Source organism: Miscanthus floridulus, chromosome 3, assembly GCF_019320115.1.
Source record: "Miscanthus floridulus cultivar M001 chromosome 3, ASM1932011v1, whole genome shotgun sequence".
In the NCBI taxonomy this organism is placed as follows: Eukaryota; Viridiplantae; Streptophyta; class Magnoliopsida; order Poales; family Poaceae; genus Miscanthus; species Miscanthus floridulus.
In genome coordinates, this window is record NC_089582.1 from 66,547,951 (window position 1) to 66,557,789 (window position 9,839).

General features: G+C 45.2%; 1 pseudogene; it reads left to right on the top strand.

The window, feature by feature from the left end:
- Positions 1–8,062: 8,062 nt before the first annotated feature.
- Positions 8,063–9,519, top strand: LOC136545910 (CAX-interacting protein 4-like; annotated as a pseudogene).
- The last annotated feature ends 320 nt before the right edge of the window (positions 9,520–9,839 follow it).

A 9,839-nucleotide genomic window follows, 5' to 3' on the forward strand; every position in this document is an offset into this window, starting at 1 on the left:
ATGTTTGTGGGCTTGTAAACCTAGTGTTTAATCTAAAAAATGAGCTCTAAGTGTTTAACTCAATATGGTACAAGATAACCCTTATTTGGAGGTGTGAAGAAGCTTATCCTTGGATCAAACCGAGGTAAATATCTTTGGCAAATGATCTAGATTGAACCAAATTTGGGAAAATGATCCTCACCCCATTGATTGACATTAATAATCCTAATCTATCTACCTTTTAAACCTCTGTGGTCATTGATGACAAAGGGGGAGAAATAGTGCACAAAGATAGTAAATAGACACCAAAGCGAGAGAAATAGAGATATAAGTGATAGGGAGATAATTTGACATAGGAGGAGAGATATGACAAAGGAAAGGAATCAATTAAAATTTTGAGCACACAAGTAGGGGGAGCAAGCTCATGAACTTGTATGGTACATTTGAATGTGCATTTCATATGTTTACTTGCATGGCACAAGTTTAAAATTTCGATATCCATGCTTGTGTGGTGTATGCTAGTTGTAGGATTGAATAATGAAATGAAAAACTAGCATGCATAGGTTATCTAGTGATTTCCTTTCAAGTGTTGTTTCAAAGTGGTATCAAGCTAACCATGCTGCTAAGGATGGTATAATGGTGCACTCCGATTGGTATCACGCTTCAAAGGTCTATCTTTTATACCTTAGCATCATTTGGTAGACATTGTCTCCTATATTTTCTATCTAAGCATATATGTAAGCTACAATCCAAACTCTTAGCACATATGTAGGGGGAGCAATTGCTATCATTTGGGGTTCATTAAACTTGTCCATATCCTTTTACATATGGTAAATATGCTTGGGCAAGCAACATGGATTCAATTGAATTTTAATTCATATCTTTGTGAAAGGGTTGTCATCAATTACCAAAAAGGGAGAGATTGAAAGTTCTAGTTTGGTTTTGGTGAATTGATGAAACCCTAAGTGCTAACCTAGTTTATCAAGTGATCATGAGATAGGTAGCACATTCCAAGTGGAGAAGCAAATGAAGATCATGACATGATGACGGTGATGCCATGGTGATGATCAAGTGCTTGGACTTGAAAAGAAGAAAGAGAAAAACAAAAGGCTCAAGACAAAGGTATAAATTGTAGGAGCCATTTTGTTTTAGTGATCAAGACACTTAGAGAGTGTGATCATATTTAGGTTTGATAGCTGTACTATTAAGAGGGGTAAAACTCGTATCGGAATGCGGTTATCAAAGTGCCACTAGATGCTCTAACTCATTGCATATGCATTTAGGATCTAGTGGAGTGCTAACACCCTTAAAAATATTTGTGAAAATATGCTAACATATGTGCACAAGGTGATACACTTGGTGGTTAGCACATTTGATCAAGGGTGGTGAAGTTTGGGAGCAAGAGTAAGAAACTCCACCGGCGCCCTAGACAGAAAAGACGGAGGTCACTAGAAGTGACCGGACACTGGCCTCGGTTGGACTGGCGCGTCCGGTCAGGTGTAACAGCGAAGACGCTGGCGTCGGTCAAATGACCGGATGCTGGGTCGCTCTGTGACCAAACACTGGCAGGGTGCGTCCGGTCAGTGCTGACGTACGCTGACGTGAGGCGCATAGAGGAGAAGTTGAGTGATTGGACGCTGGGTGAGTCCGGTCGGGCATGACCGGACATGTCCGGTCGTGAAAATTTGTGTTTGGAACCTTACTAAAAACGACCGGACGCTAAGGTCCAACGTCTGGTCACTTTCTAGCTGACGCATCTGGTCATCACTTGACTATTGAAATCGGGTGATCGGCATTTGAAGCCGATGACAAAAGGCTCAATCTGACCGGAGCGTCCGGTCGGCCCGTGTTCAGTGCAGTGAGGAGCTCAACGACTCTATTTCATGGGACTTCTATTTAAGCCCCATGGCCGGCTTAAGCTCACTCTCTTGACCATTTTACATTGACATAGCAACCTTGTGAGCCTAGCCAAAGCCCTCCCACTTATCTCCATCATTGATTCATCATCTTTGTGAGATTGGGAGAGATTCCTTGTGCATTGCTTGAGTGACTGCATCTAGAGACACTTGGTGTTCGTGTTTCGCTGTGGGATTTGCTTGTTACTCTTGGTGGTTGCCGCCACCTAGACGGCTTGGAGCAGCGAGGATCGTCGAGCGGAGGGTGGTGATTATCTCCGGCTCCGATCGTGGTGATTGTGAGGGGTTCTTGACCTTTCCTCGGTGGAGTGTCAAAAGGTACTCTAGTGGCTTGCTCGTGGCTTGTGTGATCCTCATCTTGTGTTGGTTGTGTGGCACCCTATTGAGGGTTTAGCGTGTGATGCTAATTAGCACGTGAACCTCCAAGTGAGTGAATCGTTACGACGATGTGTAGCTTGCCGGCAAGCAAGTGAATCTCGATAAAAAATCATTGTGTTCATCATTGATTTTGAGGTGATTGGTCTTCATTGTTATTTATTTTTGTGATTGATTGGCTCCTTCCTTGACACAGTGGTATAAACAAATTGCTCACTCTCTTTATATTACGGCAAACTAGTTGTCAAGCTCTTTAGTGTAGCTAGTTGTAAGAGCTTGTTAGTTTGGTTAGTGTGGCTCTTTAGTTAGCCTTTGAGAGTACACTAACTTAGTGTAGTGATATAGCTATTGTGTGGATAGAAACTATATAAATTAGAATTGTGGTAGGTGGCTTGCATTTTTAGTAGGCTAGCACAACACTTGCTCCGCCTCATAATTATCTAACCGATTTGCTAAGTGTTGTTGTAGAAATTTTTATTAGGCTATTCACCCCCCTTTAGCCATTAGGACCTTTCAGCTATCTCTAGAAATCTTGGAAAATATTTTATCAATCCATACGTATTTTTGTCCTATAGAGTGGAACATTATGGATCTAATAAAATTGATCTCATGTTAAGGGGATTTATATTTATTTTTTATGGATCTTCGAAAGATATTGAATGGACAAGTACATCCACTTGGGGCTCAGTTATTGAGCCTGTTCGCTGGTTGGTTTCTGGGCTGATAAGCTCGGCTGGTGCTGATTTGTTGTAAGAGAAAAATATTGTTGGCTATCTGATAAGGCCTGATTGAAACTAACAAGCAAACACTACGATTAGCTTATACTGTGCAGGGAACACCTCAGTGCTAATTGATCAAACGCCGACATGGCTAATCTCGGCGTTAATTGAGAAAACGCCTGAGCTTCGGACAAATCGACATGCTGCGCTTACATGGTGAGTTTAACATTGAATCGTAGGACGCCGAGCCACATATCTTGGCGTAGGGTTACTGTACACCGAACTTTCTATTTTTAGAAAAGGTTTTGTGAAGGGTCTACTTATAAAATAAGTTTTTTTAAAAGGACTAAAATAAAAAAAATTCACACATGAGCCCGCTTCACACCGCCGACTTCAGAGCTCTTTTGTATTGGGCAATTTAATTTATTGCCACTCTTACGGTTGCCACTCCTCCAGTTGCCAACGTTAAAAGTGCTTCTACATATTTGCCACTGTATGCAATTCACCTTCTATGGATTTGCCATTTTCGTCGACGTGTCATGCCAGATGGACTCGCCAGCGTGGAAGGTAGCCTAGGAGGCCTGTTTGGGCCTAGCAAATGACCTTCCTGCCCCTCGCTCTTTTCTTTTGTTCCTAAGCTGGTCCCGGTTGGGTCAGAGGCACCCCACAACACTCTCACAGCTTCTCTCACCCCCACTCCTCCTGTGTACTATTGATGGAACATGTATATAGAATATGGTGAAAAATACATGCTGAAACATGGTGCATATATGCTGAAAAATGCAAGCTCAAACTACCACAAATTACCATAACAACATACATAACTGATCCAACAACATGCATAGATCCATACATAAAAGGTCCACGGTCATTGACCTTAGTTCTTACAGTAGTGGCACATGACAACCATTAGTGGTACATGGCCATACAAAATAGGTCATTGATCCATGACTAAATAGTTTCATTAAAGTAGTGGCACATGATAGCCATTAGTTATACATGTCCATACATAATAGGTCCATCCAGAAAAGAACACGCATGCAAAATATTCAACACAGAAGCCTTAGTTGGCAGCCTTTGTTGGTGTGGATTTCTTCACCTTGGATGCTAGTTGTTTCTTCCTTGGTGTCATTTTCTTTGGAGCAGCTGCTGGTACTATCTCCAATCCCACCGGTTCCTCTAAGTCCAACCTCCTACATTGAACAAATAGTTAGATTTGTATTTATGGTTTTTTGTCAAGTCAATGGTGGCAACAAACCTCTAGCATGGTGGGGCTACCTCCATTGATGCTGCTACTGGGACAAGAGCCAAACATGGTGGCTGTGCTATTGCCTCTCTTGCTGCTCCTGCTGCTTCTGCCACCGCCTTTGCCTCCCTTGCTGCTGCCCTCTTGGCTCTTGGTGTTTCCTCTCCCACTACTACTTCATTCCTGGCTGCTGCCCTCTTGGCTCTTGGTGTTTCCTCTCCCACTTCTGCTGAATCTTCAATAGTTTTTTGCTTCTTCCTTTTAGGCTTTGTTGTTGTCTTCTTGGTCCTCTTCCTGTACACAAATATTTGTGAAAGTTAGTAATTAAGTGTGACAAGAAACAAAAGAAGTGAAAATGTAATATACCTTTTCTTGGTCCCTGTGAGGCTACACCTCTAGCTAGTTGCTCTATGGCCAAGTTCACCGTAGCCCTTACATGTCACTTGTCTTGTTGGTTTGCCTAACCTCTCAAAACAGCTTAGGGTTCTATTCTTCTTGGTCCTACCTAGTGGTTTAGGGTCCTTCACCACAGGTGGAAAAACCTTGAAACCCTTGTCTACTTTAGGCCATTGTTGCTTGTTAGTTATATGTGGTATGACTCCTGCATAAGCTGATTGCAACTTCTTCACACTGTATGCCTCATGCACATGTTTGCTCATGTCTGGCTGCCTCTCAACAGTAATCACTGCAAGAGCATGTGAGCAAGGCTTGCCACTAACTTGCCACTCCCTACATGTGCACTTCTGCTCTTCAAGGTAAACCACATGCCTTCTAATTTCCTCACCCTGGTACCATACAACAACTTCAGCTTCTCTAGGATTTCCTTTGAGCACTTTTAGATGACCAAGTCCCTTGTTGGTAGCATTTAACTGATGAATTACAGCTGGTAGAATGTCCTCTGACATGGCTACCAAAATCTTCCTTCTCCTTTCCCAAAGTTCCAGAGTCTTGATCCTGATTGCATCAGCTAGTGAGTCTAATGGCAGGACTCTTTATCTTTGAACTCTTTGATCCAAGAATTCGAGGACTCTGGCAGGTTGTTGTTTATGTAGTCACATTTAATTTCTTCTGAGAACTTGCTTCTGACCCACTTTAGTTTGTGATGCTCATTTAACCAAGGCCAAATGTCTGACCTTCCTGCAGTAGCCTTTGCCATTAGCCTGTCAAACTTCTCCTCTGAGTATGCTCTAGCTACTGGCCACATGTACTAACCAGCATAGGTGGAACCACAAAACCTCTTCTTCATGTTCTCCATCAAATGCCTAAAGCATTCCCTTTGCTCTACCCTGGGGAATACTTGCTTAACTGCAGCCTCTAGGCCTTTGCAGGCATCTATGCAGATAGCCAAATGCTCTACTGGCCCAAGTGCCTTAGCCAACTGCTCCATGAACCAAATCCAATTTTCTTTGGTCTCAGACTGAAAGAATCCAAAGGCTATTAGAAACATCCAATTATGACCATCTATACCATTGGCTGAAGGCAACTGACCATTCCACTGGTCATTAAGATGAGTAAAATCTATGTTAATGTATGGCCTGTAGCCCTCTAAAAAACCATCAATCTGAGCTTTGAATGCACAGAAAAATCTACTGAAGTGAACCTTATCTCCTACTTGAACAGTGTCTATCTCAACCACACTTCTAGGTGACCTAAGCTCTACCTCTGCTTTTAATCTATATAACCAATCAAAAGAATCATCGCACTTACCAAAAAGCTTATCTGCAGCCCTTTGCCTACCATACCAGTAAGTCTGGTAGTTGATCTTGACCTTGTATTGCTTCTCAAGTTCCTTCCTGACTGCCTTTGCCCCCATTGAGGGATCATCTCTAAGCAAAGGAACCGCTCTCTCAGCAATCCAGACCTGGGATGCCATCCTGTTGAGTACTCTTGATCTAGAAGCACAAGTATGAGTATTCTTGTTTATTTGTATCTGCAAAAGAACAATGACAAATGTCACATATAAAATTCACATATAAAACAATGATAGAGATGTTTATTAAAAAACAATGGCAAGTTATTCAAAAAACAATGGCAAGTTCGTATTATACCCTGACACTGCCATCAATCTGAGTTTTTGCTCTAATAATCCATTGGCATCCTCCAGATCTGCAGAAACCCCTAAACCTCTTTTTGTCTGATTTTTTAGTGCCCAACTCAAACTCTTTAACTATAGAATGTTGTTTCACTGCCATTCTAAATTCAGGCATTGATGGATAGATTTGGCCTACAGACATATCAGGATTATCTCTGTCATAGAAATACAAAGGCTTAAACTCAGCATTATCATCAACAAGCATAGCTGCTGCATCCATCTCTGCTTGCAACTCAGGAGGAATGCTGGCACAGGTATCTCGGCTAGACCATCACCACCATCTACAAGATCATCTACAGCTTTGAAGCCCATGGCTTCATATATTTTGTCCTCATCTACTAAGACAGTGGCATCCCCATCTAATTCTTCCTCTTGTAATATAGTGTAAGCTGACCAATCAATTCCACGATCATCTAAGTTAGTATGGTTTGGACTGCTACAAGCATCATCAATGCATTCAACATTAGCCTGAGCATTACCTTGCTCTGCTGTTACACCAGATGTGGAATGAACACTACGCTCATTTGGCACATTTGCCTTTCCTGCATCCCATCTAGGTTGTCTGGATAATTCCTTGTCCCTGTCAAGCACCTCACAGTTCACATCCATTTCCTTCTCATCTCATCTGGCCTCTATCATCTCCATGAACTGCTCATTAGTAATAACCTTCCACTCTGTCCCACTGTCTTTGTCCACACTCCAAACAAGTAACTGCTGATCCCTACCCCAAATGATGTTTGTCCTCATTTCTTCCACAAACTTAGACAGGGAGCACTGGGTGCTAAGATCAAACCACACATCATGCTCTTGCTGAACCATTTCCACACTGTCATCATAATCACCAGTGGCTGTGTATTTATCAACACAAACATGGATTCTAAAAGTATTTCCAGGATCAATCCTAGACAGAACCATAAGCACATTAAAAAAATGTAGAAGAAAGGACTGCTGGATCCTAAAATCTACAGCACATGCAAGCTCGAACTTACTAAGGAGGGCAGCCAGTCCTCTTCATCTTAATGCATACGAATCAACAATAACCGTAGTGTGACTACATTGGATGTAACAAAAATAAGATTGAAACCCTAAGTTCAGCAGATTTGGGCGAAATGGTGTTTAGGGGAGTACGATTCGTACCTACTGCTCGTCGTGCGTCGAAGAATGGGGACAGTACGTCAGCTGTGACTGGGGAAGTGGCCGCCGCCGCGCCCCCTTCCTGGCCGCCGCCGTAGACTTGACCGCCGCCACTGCCTTGACCGCCGCCGCGGCCAGAAGAAAAATGGGGGAGAGGAGGATGGAGGCGGGAGCCAGAGTAGGGGTGGCGACTCGGCCCGAGGCCGGCCTGGCTACGCCGACGAGGAGGTCGCCGGCGCCTCCTGCTTGTTTGCCGCCGCCGCCATGAGGTTCAGGGAGAGGGCGCTGCATGAGTTGGAGTAGAGTCGGTGGCTTCTCGGTCCGGGATCGGTCCTTTGCCTGGCCCAGAAAAGAACGTGAGGTGGAGGAGGGGCAGTATGGTCATTTGCCACGCCCAAATAGGGTACCCAGGCTGCCTTCCACACTGGCGAGTCCATCTGGCACGACACGTCGGCGAAAATGACAAATTCATAGGAGGTGAATTACATACAGTGACAAATATGTAAAAACACTTTTTACGCTGACAACTTAAGGAGTGGCCACCCTAAGAGTGGCAGTAAATTAAATTGCCCTTATGTATTTCCGGTCGCGGCTACGCTTTTCCCCATTCGACGCGTTCCCAATCGAGCCGAAATCAATCCCCAGATCCCAATTAATCCTCCCCTCCCTCCAAACCCTAACTCTACCCCTCGTCCTCCCCCGAGCGCAACCGGCGGCGATCCAAGATGCCGGCGACGGCGGGGCGCGTTCGCATGCCCGCGAACAACCGCGTGCACAGCAGCGCGGCGTTGCAGACGCACGGCATCTGGCAGAGCGCCATCGGATACGACCCCTACGCCCCCGAGAACAACAAGCAACAGCCGGGCCGCCCCTCCTCCTCCGTCTCCGCCAACGCCGCCGCCGCAGCCGCCAACGACGCCAACGCGGCCGCCAGCGCCGCAGCAGCTTCCGGGTCCAGCTCGGGCGATGGACAACGCCTACACCAGCTTCCAGGGCCTCCTCGCGCTCGCTCGCATCACCGGCTCCAACTCCGATGAGACACGCGGCGCCTGCAAGAAGTGTGGCCGCGTTGGCCACCTCACCTTCCAGTGCCGCAACTTCCTCTCTGTCAAGGACCTGGACCTGGACGACGCCGACGCCCAGGCCGCCGCACAGGCGGCCGCGCAGGCCAAGTTCGACGAGATAAAAAAGAAGGCTGCTGCCGGTGGGGACGCAGATGAGGCTTCTGATGATGTGGAAGAGGAGGATGAGGACAGCGATTCCTCTGATTCAGACATCGACCCTGAGCTGGAGAAGATAATTGCTCAGCGCGAGCGCGCCAGGAATGGGGGGAGGAGGCCCAGGCAGGAAGAGAAGTCGTCGAGCCACCGCCATAGGAGGAGCAGCAGCAAGAGACAATCAAAGCACACAAGGAGTAGGAGTGATGATGGTGAGGATGAAGACGAGGAGGGCAGAAGAGGCAGGGACAGGAAGAAGAGGTCCAGCAGATCGAAGAAGCATGGAAGATCAGATGTGGATAGCAGCGATGACAGTGACTAGATAGTCACAGGCAAGGAAGAGCAGGAAGGAAGAGGAGGAGGAGCCACCGCAGGAGCGACGACTCTTTGGATGAGAAGGATTTGTCTGGAGGTGAAGAAAGGAGGCATCGACGTCACCGCAAGCGGAGCCATCACCAGAGGGATGCATCTGACTGTGACAATGGTGGCAGTGATTCTGCAGATGACAAGAAGCGATCCAGCAGGCGGAGGAGGCACCGCCGGTCAGAAAGCAGTGGGTCGGATGAGGATGAGGGACATGATCACCGGGGAGCAAAGCGATCTGGGGAGAAGAACAGGGACCACAAGAGGAGCTAAAGAGGAGCATTGAATTGGTAATTCCTATTTGATGATGTTATTGGTTTCCTCTATTTATCAGCTGGTCCGTTGCCTCATCATTAGTTTGAAACATTTGAAGCATGGTGCTTAATATGTGTAACAATATAACATGTTGGTGTATTACTGTATGTCTGTCTGAACTATACTTCGAGTCTATTATGCGTTCATGATTCGATTATTGATATATTGTCAAGGATTTTTAATATTGATGCATTCAGTTAGCCTTCCCCCTCAATAATACTGCATGAGATAATTAGCATTAGAACATTTTTCCTACATTGATGGAGCCAGCTAGCTGCCAATTTTATCGAGATGGACCTTGTAAAGAATGAGAGTATGCCCTTTAGGAACTGCTTATATTATGAAGAGACACTTTTTTTGTGGAGTGATGGCTTATATTGGTTATAGCATATTGCGTTATTGGTTTTCCATGTCAATTAATTCTATTCTATGCAAATTGCTTTTGAGGTATTTGTAAAACTCTGAACAATCAGTTTTTGGGAC